General features: G+C 40.2%; 1 protein-coding gene across 2 annotated transcripts in view; it reads right to left on the reverse strand.

The window, feature by feature from the left end:
* Positions 1-15,507, reverse strand: part of LOC111832835 (cadherin-4-like) — a 362,676-nt gene that overhangs the window by 157,595 nt on the left and 189,574 nt on the right. The window lies entirely within an intron of this gene.

Consider the following 15,507-nt stretch of genomic DNA (forward strand, 5'->3'; position numbering starts at 1 on the left):
GGTTTTTTAACGGCACAAAATCAAAATCGTGTTTCATAAAATGAGGTAGCGTATGGTTTAGTGAGTTAGAACTTTGGTACAATTCCTATGGTTGGCAGAGTGATTTCATCTTTGGGCCCTTGAGCAAGGCCCTTAACCTATAATGACCAGATAATCCATGTCAAGGAGGACATTTTGAGCTCTGTAGATTTTACAAACTACTTTAAAACTGAAAGGTTCCTCTCTTTGGCTGAATAGTTCAGTTATTCTTCTGCTTTGACTGGTTTGTTTCCTAGACTGAAAGACTCATCCAGTAGTTTCATATTAATGTTAGTGACACATGCATGATAATAGGAGACTGATCAATCAGCACACAGGAAGAACTCAGTACTTAAGTGAAATCCTGGCCCTTTTCAATTAAAAGGTAGCTTAAAAAACCTGGTCTAGCTCAAAGTTTACTCCAGGGACTGGCTGACCCTGCTTTGTATTTCACTTTAGACAGAGGCACCTGTTTAATAAACAAAAAAAACTGAAATCGTAACACCTGGCTTCAGATAGCAAGTGCCACACCCTGCCATAAAAAGAACGTGAACTACACCTGTTCCACATTTTAAACTTAAATTAAAGAAGATACACTTTATAGGCAAAAGTATTGGGACACAACTCTTAATCATTTAATTCAGGTGTTTCATTCAGACTCATTGCCAGAGGCATATAAAATCAAGCCATGCAGTGAAGTTTACAAGCATTTGTGAAAGAAGGGGCCTTTCTGAAGAGCTCAGTGAATTCAAGCGTGGTACTGTCATAGGATGCCACCATAGCAACAAGTCAGTTTGTGAAATTTCTTCCCTGCTAGATATTCCACGGTCAACTGTAAGTGGTATTATTGGATGAGGAAGCATTGCTAGATCATGTATAGTAAAAGAGCTGGGTCACCAAGTGCAGGAACTTCATGGAATAGGGTTCTATAGCCAAGCAGCTGAATGCAAGCCTCACATCAAGAAGCACAATGTCAAATATAGGATGGAGTGGTGTAAACCACTAGACTCTGAAGCAGTGGAAATGTGTTCTGTGGAGTGACGAATCATGCTTCTCTGTCTCACAGTCTGATAAATGTGTCTGGGTGTGGCGGACGTCAGGAGAACATTACCTGCTTGAATGCATTATGCCATCGGTAAAGTTTGGTGAAGAAGGGATAATGGTATAGAGTTGTTTTTCAGGCATTGGGCAAGGCCCCTTAGTTCCAGTAAAGGGAACTCTTAAAGCTTCAGCACACCAAGACATTTTGGATAATTCTATGCTTCCAACTTTGTGGGAACAGTTTAGGGAAGGCCCTTTTCTGTTCCAGCATGACTGTACCCCAGTACACAAAGCAAGGTCCATAAAAATATAGTTGGGTGAGTTTGGTGTGGAAGAACTTAACTGACCCACACAGAGCCCTGACCTCAACCCCATCAAACACTTTTAGAATAAGACAGAATGGGTACTGTAAGCCAGGCCTTCATGGTCAACATCAGTGCCAGACCTCACAAGTGCTCTTCTGGATGAATGGGGCAAAAATTCCCACAGACACACTCCAAAAACCTTCCCAGAAGTGGCAACTGTTATAGCTCCAAAGAGGAGATCACCTCCATATTGGTGCCTATGGATTTAGAATGGGATGCCATAAAAGTTCCTGTAGGTGTAATGGCCAGGTATTCTAATACTTTTCTCCATATAGTGTATAAGAAGCTTTGCTGAAGGAGGGCCTTTGCGAAGTATTTTGCCTGTTTGTTACCAGATACGTTGCCTGCTGTTTTTTGAACTGTTGCCTGTTTGAATTTAGCTTGTGTTTTGACCCTGATTTCTGGATTATGCTTTGGCTCTTGTCATTCCCTTTTGTGAATCCTGGAACTATCATGCTGTGCAGTTGGATCACAGAACTCTTTCATTACAAAGAGGTATTGTTATAAACGGATGCATTTCAAGGACCAAAAAGGTACACAGAGCACACAGATCACAGAGATAGTGAAGGCACTCCTTCCCAAGGGAGGCGGACACCTGAAGCTCTGATCTTGGGCTGATTTTGAGAAATGCCATCCACTGGGAGGCTCGAAACAAACTGTCGTCATTCTAGTGCAGAAGAGAAGCTGTATAATTGCCACCTGTGGTCTGTACATAAGCCCCTGAAGATGTTTCAAGTGGCCATAGTTTTCCTGTAGTGAGTCTACATGTGTGTCAGGGCTGATTTGTAGTGTTTAAAGCAAGTAAACATAGTGAATCAACTTGGCAGCTTCTTATTGGGAAGCAAACTGGATGACTTCTGTGTTTTTCTCCATTTCGACCAAGGGTTACAAGAATAGAATTTTTTTCTAACCACTAATGTATGTGACCCACAAATTTTTGGTGTCCCAAACTTTTTATTGCTATACGTTTGCAAGCTTGACATGGGTAAAACTCAACGGAAGATTTAAGGTAGTCAGTTTTTTTCATGCCTTGGTCGGGTTTGGGTCAGGCACATTATAGGGTCACAACTGTATTTTGTATTTACTATGCTAAGGCAAACACTATACCAGGTGTTTATATTCCACTGAAATAAAGGTAGCTGAATACGAGAAAGTATGTTGTACTGTATGTACAGTATGTTGATGCTTCCATGTCCCACTCTTGCCAGTGTGGGGAAGCAATAAAAAAGGCCAACAGAATGTTGGGTTATATCTCTAGGTGTGTGGAGTTTAAGTCAAGGGAGGTGATGTTACACTTATATAATTCCTTGGTAAGACCCCACCTAGAATACTGTGTGCAGGTTTGGTCACCATACCTCAAGAAGGACATTACTGCCTTAGAAAAGGTGCAACGAAGAGCTACGAGAATGATTCCTGGTCTTAGAGGAATGTCTTATGAGGAGAGGTTAGCGGAACTGAATCATAGCCTTGAGCAAAGGAGACTAAGGGGGGATATGATTCAGGTCTATAAGATTCTAACGGGTCTGGATGCTGTTCAGCCAAATGACTATTTCAATATTAGTCTAAATACCAGAACTTGTGGCCATAAGTGGAAATTAGCGGGAGAACATTTTAAAACAAATTTGAGGAAGCACTTCTTTACACAGCGTGTAGTTAGAGTATGGAATAGTCTTCCTGCTAGTGTAGCGGAAGCTAAAACCATGGGTTCCTTTAAATCAGAGCTAGATAAGATTTTAACAACTCTGAGCTATTAGTTAAGTTCTCCCCAAACGAGCTTGATGGGCCGAATGGCCTCCTCTCGTTTGTAAATTTCTTATGTTCTTATGTTCTTAATTCCATTTCCATTGCAGTTTTGCAAGCTACTTCTTTTTGCCCCCTACAAAAACCACTGAAACAGACCTAAGAACTTTTTTGTGATAATTCAGTTTTTTTTTTTTTTTTTTATTAAATTTCCGTATTTCCATTAATGGTTTTTCAGTTCACATGTTCAAAATGTGCAAAATCTAGGTCAATGAAGAGTCTATTGATAGGTGGCCAATGTCCATCATGGAAATAATAAATAAAACTGCATAGAGAGACCTTTTGACCTTTCCGAAATAATTTGAGGAAATATAACTTGTGGAAACAATTCTATGTGCTAAAACAACTTTAGTTATTATTCTTTAAAGCCAGTTGGCAATGATTTGGACTTTTGATTCAACTTCTCATCTCATAAGTGGTGAGTGCATTGTCTAGTTAGCATATTTTTGCAATGCCTATAGTCATGAGGAGAGACAAGACGCTAATTGTCTAGTTATGTTTTTGAAACATCACCTTTGTGTGTAAGCCAGTGTGCCCTTGTGTTTTATATCTGTGTATTTGTGCCTAGGTGCCTTCACTTCATAAAAGCTGGCTCGGAGCTTGGGCTGAGGAATTCTGTTCATATTTGGGCTCGGATCAGATCTGCCCTGAATGCCATGGGCCTGGGTCTGGCTAATAGTTCAGGTCTATGTATGGCTCTATATCTTACCCTATAGATCATTAACACTGCCCTTCCCCCACAGTCATTAATAAAAAAGAACTTATCAAGGATCAAACAATAACTGCCCTCATCAAATCATCCACCCAGCTCACCTCCTCCCGCACTATCAGGTTTATTCAATGGCTGCAAGTGCTCAGCATAATCGTGTTGCAGTCACCACAGATCCCTGCGAACGGACCCTGTGTTTGCATGATTCACTGCCCTGGGATTAACCACTCCAGTGCAGCATGCAGTGCTGTAATCCATCCAGAAAGATGAATAGGAACATGTGTCTCTGCATTTCTCTCCGAGCCTTAAATTTGGGGCTGCCTGTTGAGTTAAGGCTAGGTAATGCTCATTTGGCCATTCAGAATAGCAATTATATAACAAATATTATAAAAAATACAAAGACCAATCAGAGAAAAAAATAGTCACCTGCAAAATGTAGCAAAATGTTATATTTCATGTTTGTAGGAAAGAAACCCTGTCTACATGAGCATTTTTAGTTTAATTAACGAAGAAAATGAATTGCTTTATAAGCCAGTGTGAGCCTTGGGTTTATAATTCTTCAAGAAATAAAGAAAAAAAAAATGAGAAGGCAGCTGTCAGACCGAAGTGTAGTTAAAGAATGTATCTGCTTATTGGTAGTGTCTCTATGTTTGTTCACTTCCATGTTTTTTGAAGGGGTGTCTGTGCATTGCTCATTTCAATTTGTCTAGTCGGTGTTATTCTCCATGTAAAGTAACTGTAGAACTAAATAATATGACTGATCAGCTTGCTGCCGAATGGGCAGGTGCCCATGTTTATTAAGACAATAAGAAAGAAAGGTGTTAGGAGGACTGGCGGCCTAGAGCAGGAGAAGCAGAGAGTGTGAAGAGGAAGGGAGAATGGTGTTCGAGAGCAGAAGTGAACAGAGCTTGTCCAGGCGCTATTTAAGCCCCCAAAATTTACACTGGGAATAAGACACGCCCAGAATGTGCTTTCGGCTTGTTCATAGTGATCAGAGCGCGAATCACTTGCGGCATGCTCTGAGCCATTTTAACGGTCCTACTTATTCAGATTATGATTGATATGGAAACCATGAAAATAAAGGAATTGAAACAATAATTATTACAATAATATGAACATGGAAGCTTTGCATGATATGGGTGGCTCTGCAAAGATTATGGGTAGCTGTACTGCTGCTATGACCACAAAGGAACCCTGAAACACACCTAAATCACTCAACACTTACCTTCCCCGAATCATTCTGCAAGACACACCTCCTTGTCCAGAGCAACTTCCATTGCCATCCATATAATGAGAAATCACCATGTCCCCTCACATGTTTATTTAATCACTTCCTCATCACAGTGTTTTCTAATTTACAGAAACAGATAGATAGATAATAATCCCTCTCGCTTCATTGTGATTTAGACTGAGCTGGGTGTCTTTGTGCAAATGTAGTGAAATGGTGACGTATCTATGGAAACATGGAGAAGGAACTTAAGACATAATAAAAAACACTATACAAGTCAAAACAGCAATGTATACAGTAAGATACACAATTGCTCAGGGAAAATAAATGAATGCTGTTAGCAATGATGAATTGATTTTTAAGATGGAATAAAATTGGTAATTACAGAAGTAATTTGCTGAAAGCAACGTAGAAGAAAAAGAATGGATGCGTGAATGATACAAAATCCATTGTGTGTGAAAATGAGATACAGAGTTACAGATATGAGAAGATGTTGGAATTCTTTAATATTGCAAAAACGTCTTTATCTATTCATTATTTTTATTTAAAAACGTAAATGCCTAGTTCCGCTGACCTAAGATAAGTAGGCTAAGGAATTCGAATACAGATGAATGGATTGATGCCTATCAGACCTGGCTGCAGGAGTAAGACTAAAAAAATGAAAGGGAAGATGAAAAACAAGTTCTTTATACATTCCACAACCATTCTTGGGCATAATGTACACTTCTTCGTGTTTCAGGTGGTTCTTTGGGGCGCTTTTGGGGGATGTTTGTGTGGTTGCAGCCTGAAACACAGTTCGTGAACCGGTACAAAAAATGTTCGAAAATCTGGTTCCTAACCTGATTTTGTTCGTGAACAGGACTGTTCATGGGTCGAGGTACCACTGTACAGTATATGTATAAGCCACATAAGTGCAGCAAGTACTAAAATTTTGCTTCAGTATGTGGAAAACACATAATGTGGTTTTCCAGCAATAATTAACGACATATGCATTTGAACTACTACCACTTGCATAAAAAATAAACACAAATTGACATTAATTAGATGAAGCTTCTGTTTTGTGGTGATTTTTTCAACGAAAAAGCTATGATATGTTATAAAAGTAGAGGAAACTTTGAAAAAATCTGAAAACTGGATAGTATAGAGATTAGAGATTATTAGTCCAGCTATTCCCTTATGCTGTAGGTCTTCTTCAGCCCAAACACCAGCTCATTGTATGTAGGCCCCTTTACCACCATTCACTGTGAGACTATAGTCCAGTCAATAACAGGGCCTCAAGGGATATCGAAAGATTTACTCTTGGGTTGGGTGGAGCATCAGAATGACAGAGGACTGGCAGAAAAAGACTAGTAGACATTGCTGTCAAAGTTAGCAAGCTGTCAGTAAGGGTAAGCTTTTGAAGCCAGTGGACTTCGTGAAAGCCCTGCAGGTGACCAACCCTCCCTGTAGGTATATGTCAACTTCTACATTAGACCCTGTTAGCGAATGGTGGAGAAGAAAAAAGAAAAGAAGGAGCACAAAAATGTATGGTCAGAGGAAGACTACAGATGTAGTCACTTCAATTTTCCCCTCCAAAAGCCAAAAGCCAGCCAAAGGGAGTAACCTCCTTCCTTCTGGGGGTGTGCCTAAATTCTCCTCTAAACCCACCCATTCATTCACTTGCAGGGTGTTACCATGAGATGGTGCTTTCTTTACAAAAACACATTTTAGTTGTGGTCACAAGTTTACATACACTAGTACAACAGGTATCAACCAGAATCTTTTGGTAGCCATCAGCAAGCTTCTGGCATATTTATTCATTTAAACTAGTTTGTTCCTGGCACAGACCCGGCTTTTAAGCATAACCAACAAATTTTCAATAAGGTTCAGATCGGGGGGTACTTCACAAAGCAGGATTTCTTTCTTAGCTAGATAACTTGTTGGATTTAAGGTAAACTGAAGACACAGCCAAAGTTTTTACAACACCAGAGACAAACAGGGCTATTTACTTGGCTAGCGAGCATGCCGGTACATACTAATCCAGATCTATGATATTATACAGTACATACTAATCCAGTTCTATGATATTATACAGTACATAAAAAAACTCCTCGGCTTGACATCCTAATCAGGAGTGAAAATTTGTTGTTCTAATATTCATTTATTGTTTTGTATTATTCCTGTAATATAATGTGATTGCACATTTGATTCATCAACGTTTAATCCATTGTATGTTATGAACTGTAAAAAGGCTAGTACTGTCTCTTTTCTTACAGATTTTTTCAATTGCTAAGACAGGGTAGTATCTAGGGTAGTATCTCTTCACATGCATGAACCATCCTTGGCATTGCTCTGGAGAAATATCTTGGCATCCAGCAAGGGCGGAAATTACGGGGGGGGGGGGGGGTTGCAGCCCCCCCAATAAATCAAAACCAGTTACAGTTTTTCTGAAATGCTAAAACACAAAAGCCAATCCTCTAAACCAAATGACCAGTTGTCTAAACACATTTACTAAATCTAGCCATCATTTTCCAATATCATAAACACATTTCACATGAAGACACAATTCACAAAACACAATCTTCCGTTCTCATAAATCTAAACACATTTTTCCTTGCTAAAACACAAGTTGCAAAAGAACTCTGCTCATATTCTCAAATGAAAGCTCATGTGATGCAAAATGCTTGCCACAGTCAGCAATATTTGAACACAATGAACACACGTGGCGTCATTCATTACACACAACGACTCAAAATTGAAGACACTTGTTGCTAATGCTGTGACCACATGTATAAAAGCAAGTTCAGAGTGCACAGTTTGCTGAAGATTCCAAACAAACACAATAGATGAAGGCAGAGTCAGGGGAAGAGGAATTCGAGTCAGAGGAGGGAGAAGAGCTGGCCATGGAAGAAGAGGAGCAGGCCAACGAGGAAGAGGAGGAGGCCAACAAGGGAGAGGAGAAGGTCCAGGAGGGAGAGCAAGACAACCTCGCACCATCATTACGGACGAGATGCGAGCAACAGTCATTGACCATGTCATTGTCCATGGCATGACAATGGCTGAAGCAGGACTAAGAGTCCGTCCAAACCTGAGTAGGTTCACCGTGGCCACCATTATCAGGGCATTCAGACAACACAACAGGTATTGTACTCTATTGCTGTCTTTGTCACAATACAGTTTTACAAGCCTGTGAAAGTAGTCTATTGGTTTCAAATCAGTTGTTATTGCAAAACATGTCAATTGACAACACATGTTTCTTTCTTTAGAGTTGAAAGAATGCCACGTAGAGGTGGGAGGGTTGCCATATTTACAGCGGCACAAGAAACCCTCATTGTGGATATGGTTCGTGAGAACAACCTCATCAGACTCCGGGAGATCAGAGACAAAGTCATTGCCGATAATGTCAACTTTGAGAGCATTGATGATGTCAGCTTGGCCACAATAGACCGAGTTCTCCGGCGCCAAAAGATGCGGATGAAACAGGTCTACAGTATAGGGTTCCCTTTGAGTGCAACTCTGCGCGACACAAAGACCTACGTTACGAGTATGTGCAAGTAAGTATACATCCATGTTCACAGTACAGTTAGTGGACATACTGTGTTGCTCAGTGGCCTACATTACTTCTGGACAATACTGTGCTACCTGATTGACTGTTGTTCTGAACACCTGTGCACTTTCACTTTTTCATTGAGGATATTACAGTTGGAAGCGATGGCCAGATCTCATGAGTACCTCTTCCTGGATGAGGCTGGCTTCAACCTGCAGAAACGAAGGCAAAGAGGCCGTAACATCATTGGCCAAAGAGCCATCACTGAGGTTCCTGGCCAACGGGGGCGTAATATTACTCTTTGTGTGGCCATGGGTTCGGAGGGGCTTGTCCACCGGCATGCTGTCCTTGGGTCTTACAACACCCAACGTCTCCTCACCTTCCTAGAGGAGCTAAAAGACATCCTCCTGGACCGCCAACAACACCATCCTGGGCCCGCACATCACATTTATGTGATCATTTGGGACAATGTCCGCTTCCACAGAACAAACCAAATCAGAGAGTGGTTCACCACCAACAGTAACCACTCTTTAAACGTCTGTCTGCCACCCTACTCCCCTTTCCTGAACCCTATAGAGGAGTTCTTCTCATCGTGGAGATGGAAGGTTTATGACAGACAACCATACACTAGAGAGAACCTCCTAAGGGCAATGGAGCTGGCCTGTGTTGACATCCCAGTGGAGGCCTTCCAAGGATGGATTCGCCATTCCAGGGCGTTTTTCCCGCGGTGCCTGGCAAGAGACAATATAGCCTGCTATGTGAATGAGGTGATGTGGCCCGATGCAGCTCAGCGACATGATGCCGCACAGTGATTGTGGTGTGAATAAAGTAAATAAAAAAACTTCACACCCTGATCATGTTTTCAAGAGTACTGTTGTGTGCAATAGATTCTGTTTTTGCATTGAGTTGTGTTACAGTAGTGTACATGCAGAATTTTCTATAGATTTATACTCTTCATATGAAACTCACAAATCTAAATGCCTAATCCTCTGCAGAGATCTAAGAAGATCCGTTACTGTAAAGTTTCTAAAAATATGCATTGGCAGTTATGAAACAAAGAACCTTCTCACAAATTGAGCATTGTGTTTTCAATTGTTTTGCTGTAGTGTGTAATGATGTGTATAGTGTTTACATTTTTGAAAGCTTCGAGCTGCTCTTTTGGTGTGAAAGTTTGAGTTTTGAAGTGAGAAGGTGTGGTTGTGTTTATGTAGCTTTAGAAAAGGGTGTTGTGTTTAGACATTGGGGAACATGGAGGAAATGTTTGTGAAATGTGTTTTAGCATTTGAGAAAAACTGTAATACAACCCCCCCAATAATCATGTTTCCCCCGTAATGGGTGGAGACCTCAACCCCCCCAATGTTCCAGCCAAAGTTACGCCCTTGGCATACAGAATTCATTGTTTGATCTTGTGTCAATTGATATAATTTGTTTGTATTCTGTGGGTTTTACAATCTATTATAGAAAGGGTCTTGATAGTAATTTAGCAAATTGACGTATTACAATTTTGACTTTCTTATTGGCAGTTTTGGGGTCAGTATGTAGGCATGTGCAAAATGGCCTCTGAAAATGTAATGTTGTGACATTGATGGATTTTGAGTGAGACAGGAATCCATGACTTTTGAAGTGTTTAGTCATTGCATTTTGTATGAAAACAAAGAGAAATGCTTAATAGTTTAGCCCACATAAGATAATGTTGTGGTTACTGTATGAAGAGTTTTGAGAAAGTGACTTCAGTATTGCAGTATCTGTCTTAGCAACTGAAAAAAACCTGTAAAATTCACACTGCCTTTCCAAACTGATTGGTGTGAGGAGCAGTGAAAGACATTCGAGACTGATTGGCCATTGACAGTATGTAAAGGTGTGGTGACTCCAAAGTCACTTCAAAGTTGTAGCAATTTAGTAATCAAACCTCATACAATTTTTTGAATGTCTCATTCACCTTTGTGTAGCCAACCCCTATGTCTATAAGCTTCAGAGCTCAAAAGTCTTGGCTAGAAATGTTTATAATGTTTTTACAATTTGTCAGCACCACTGAAAATAGGTTTTTGAAAAGTGTATATTTAAAGTAGATTTGAACAAAAAAAAGAATAGAATAATCACATTCTAAATGATCTCAGATTATTGGTGCTGAGTTTGTGCTAAATAAAAGCATTTGTAGCACTTTCGGATAAATGTTTTTTGGATAGGTGAAATATTTTACAGTTTTTCCGAATTGCTGAAATATTAAAAATCGATCATTTTGTGAACAAATCTGCCAATTGCCAAAAGTCATTTATTGAATCAATCACTTGTTTGGCGAAACTTTAAACTGTGTTCACCTAGTCAGACACAATTTGCAAAACTTGAAACACATTCTCATTCATCAAAGCACATTTTGCGCTATGGTTGTTACGCCCAGCTCGTCTGATCCTCGTGTGTGCCACGCCCCCCTCATTACCTCGTGTGGCTACCCGATTGTCATCAGCTGTTCCTTGTGCTTTCCTATCCGTCTGGTGTATTTAGTCGGCGTCTATACCTGTATTCCCTAGTTCTGTCATTGACGTTGTCTGACGTAGTGCCTGGTCCTGTCCCTGTCTGCCCGTCTGTAAGCAATAAACCTCGTTTGCCTGTCAGTCCGGCTCAGCTTGCCTGCTTTTCTGCTCGCCTGCACCGCGTAACATAACAATGGTGAACTTTGATGCAAAATACACAGGCCGCAGAAGATAAGCACAGCCAGCACACAGTACTCATTTACAGTTTTTCTCGATTGCTAAAACACTATAACCAATCTTTTGAACTAAAATTTCAAAACCATAATGCTATTTTTCAAAAAGCACACCCATTTCCCTGAACTATAAACACTATTCCCCTGCTTTAACACATGAGTCAAATTTGGTGAACTGTTACTGCAAAACTCTACACAGAAATCCCTACATTTTTCAGTGCTTACACCATGTGGTCATTTAGAAAGCACTAGCATTCAATAATGTTAACTTAAGTCAGCAGAGTTTAAGCTCAGTTAGCACACAATTAACCAAGTGGAAACACTAGGTGTCAAAATTTATCACACACCAATCAGAAACTTTGATGGATAGATAAAAGGGCCAAAGTCAGCTCATTCAGGTTTGAAACAATGGATCCAAAGAGATGCAAAGGAGGAGGTCGAGGAAGAGGAGTAGAAGGAGGTCCAGGACATCAGGGAGGACGAGGTGGAGGAGGAGGTGGAGGAACATAATTGGCCATCGGGCTATTGTAAATGTCCCTAGTCAGCGTGGAGGGAATGTCACTATGTGTGCAGCCATCAGCCAACGAGGGGGACTCCACCGCCATGCCATTCTAGGACCCTATAACACTATGCTTCTCCTTGCTTTTCTTGATGGTCTAAGACAACATATGTTCCAGCTGGACTACAGGGAACCAGCACAGCCAGAGCAGCCTCACTACGTTGTTGTAGTGAGGCTGGATAACGTCAGCTTCCATCGCGCTGCTCTGGTTCATGACTGGTTTACCAATAACCCAAGGTTTTCTAACATCTTTCTGCCTGCATACTCTCCCTTTCTAAACCCGATAGAGGAGTTATTTTCGGCATGGCGGTGGAAAGTGTACGACAGAACCTTATGTCCGTGTTCACCTCCTCCAGGCCATGGAAGAAGCCTGCCTAGACATATCAGTAGATGCATGCCAGGGGTGGATCAGGCATGCATGAGGATTTTACCCCCGCTGCCTGGCTAGGGCCAATATAGCCTGTGATGTGGATGAGATTCTCTGGCCTGACCCAGACCAAAGACAGGATGCTGAGGTGGAATAATGTTTTTGGTGTGTGTTGTACTGTATAGTACATGAATAAAAATGTGTCACTGTATATACATTGGTTGCGTCTTTTGTGTTCATCATGTGAAAAGATTTTTATGGGGAAGAACCACAAGCAACATAACTTGCCAGTTTTGGCAATATTGTTTTTAATTTATTGCACCAATGTGTAAGACTATGTTGTAGTGTGTGTGTTTTTGAGGCCTTGTGTGTGATGTCTGTGGGCAAAGTTTGGTTTTTCAGCAACAGTGAATGGTTTTGAGTGTAGAGCTTCATTTTGACCTGAAAATACGATGTCTGGGAAATTGGGTGAGACGTTATGGATTTGTGTTTACTGTTTTGAGAATACGAGGCATAGTTTCAAGAAGTGTGTTTAAGCAATCGAGAAAAACTGTAAACGCAAGTGCCGGAGGTGAATAGGAGTTGAACTTCGACGTCAAGGTACAAATGGGTCACACAGAGGATTCTTTCTGCATCACCCAACAAGGGATAGCATCGCTAGATCCAGCCCTGAGACATGGTTATGAGGCAGAATTAATATTCTTCCATGACTCTGGCTTGGCAGTTGCACAACATTTTACTGTAATATGCCTCTAATTTGTTTACTTTTTTGCTTTGTCCTTTACAGTAACTTTTTTGGAGTACTGAATATGGCAAACGTTGCATATTAGTTATCAGTCATAACTGTACAGTATACAAATATTTTTGGTAGACGACCATACTTTTTTTTTTTTACTATAGTCTTGCGGTTTCTAATTTACATGCCAACAACAGTTTTGACTGGTAGTGTTTTCAATTTTTTGCTGTAGTGTGTAATTACTGCTCAGTAGTGTTTATTTAACCGACTGGCTTGATGCGTTATCTGAAAGCAATGTTTGCTTTTGAGCAAAGATAATATTGTTTTGAGAAGATTGTTTGATTTTGCAAGACAAGTGAAAGGTTTTGTGACTTTAGCTTGAATTTTAGGGTTTGTGCTTAGTGGTTTGAGAAAAGGAGAGGAGATTTTAGGAAATGTGTTTTAGCAATTCAGAAAAACTGTAAAATGTCAAGGCATGTCAGACTACTTTTAAAGTGGGTAAAGTGGGAAAAGTTTCTGCCACTATAGAGTACTGCACTATGCAGTGCAGTACAGTATATGCAATTAAAATGCACTATTATCATAAAAATGTTGTATAATCTTCATATAACTGTTAAAAACTATTCAATTTCCATTAAAAACAATGCAATTATGAGAAAATTGATAAACTTAGGTTAGTTACCTAACACCCAAACACACAAAACAATGGCCAGTATTTCCCCTGCGGGCTGGAGCTTCCCTCCTAGTGTGAATATGAAAGGCTGCTGCCGTCAGCGGCCTTTCACACTGTCCCAAGGCCGTTTTACAGGACAAAACAGTATTTTCAATGGTTGGTATGTTTTTGTAGCAAAAATATAAAGACTAAATTTTAATGGATTGTCTTAATTTACAAGCACACAATTTATTCAAATAAAGGGCTACAAATGAGGTCTTATTGCTATGTTTAGGTCTGTAATTATTGTATTGCATATACTGTATCTTGTGTCTGCCTCATCTCCAAAAGGGGAAGTAGAATACAAAATTTTTATTTCATCAATAAACTGACTAAAAATACATCATATGAATAAGATTAATTTTCTTGGATTTAGGTATATTGTCTTGTATTAGAAAATCTTGCCAAGTATAATTTTGCTAGTTTTAGGCCATCTTTGCCTCACAACAGAAACAATTTCTTAAATTTCACAGGCTGTTTATTGCAGTGTAGTCATTTTATTAATGAAATTGGAATTTTGTCTAAATATATGAAAATTATACTTGCTTAGATTTTCATTTTTTGCAGTGGAGTTACAATACCTGATTTCAGGTATCTCACCTGATTTAAGGTAAGTCACTTAAGCTTCCATAATCACTGCTCTCCCTGGTGAATGGATTAATCATTGCAATTACTTTACACACAGAGTTAAGGGGCGGATCATGCCGGCCCCCATGTTCATTACATCATCGTGGGGGATCTCATTACAGTCAAGTTCCCACCCAGGATCCAGCAGGGACCTGTTATGGACCAGCCAAAGACCAGCCAAGGCCCCATCAAGGAAACAGAAAATTCAAGTGGCTACATCTGTAGAAGCAATAAATAGACAGCAATGACGATAATCATGGCTATGATTAATGCACATCTCTGCTACAGAGGGCTCATAGGGAGTTACTGTGGAAGCTGGACCTCTCACACCTACTGTTATCTGCTGCTTATCACTGGCCTGTAGCAGCCTGGGAATGTGACCTCTGATCACAATTAGGGAGCTCCTGGATTCCCAGGCCCAGCCAGCGAGCTTTTCCTCACTGCTCATGCTCAAGTGGGTCCCATTGTGAAGAAGCACATATTGAAATTGACAACTAGAAGCTAAACATCTCTCAAAACCATAAAATCATTAATGTATACAGTACCTTGTATAGTCCTTGTTTTATTTTTGTATTGATCGTACTCAATCCATGCTCATCTACTCAGATATGTTATCAAGGCAGGAAGCATTACCCAGACAAAGTTTATCCTCAAGGTGCTTCATAACTAGTTCAATTAATAAGATTAGCAGTGTTCTTACTCCTTATTCAGAGCATCATATCATCAGGGTTATGTATAATTCACAATGAAGCAGTTGTCCACCAGTAGCAAGGTTAAGAAGTCATGATGTGGATTATAAGCACAGTTTTGTAAATACAGTAAGCCCTCGTGCATTCGCGCTTCATGATTCGCAAATTACTGTACTGTACCTTTACAAGACAGGAATCCCATTTGCAAAGTTTATTCCCTTTGGAACTGTCATGACCTAGTGTGGAGCCCCCTTGTGATCAGCTGCTTCAAGTTGCTGTCTTTAGTCCTGTGTATTTCAGTCTGCGTTTAAGTATGTTTCCCGAGTCCAGTTATAAACATCAATTTGAGTTTGCTAGCTGTTCCGTTTTCTTGCTTGTCTTTACCTTTTGATTAAACCCCATGTTCCCCAATTCCTTGCATCCTGT

This window comes from Paramormyrops kingsleyae, chromosome 8 (assembly GCF_048594095.1).
Source record: "Paramormyrops kingsleyae isolate MSU_618 chromosome 8, PKINGS_0.4, whole genome shotgun sequence".
In the NCBI taxonomy this organism is placed as follows: Eukaryota; Metazoa; Chordata; class Actinopteri; order Osteoglossiformes; family Mormyridae; genus Paramormyrops; species Paramormyrops kingsleyae.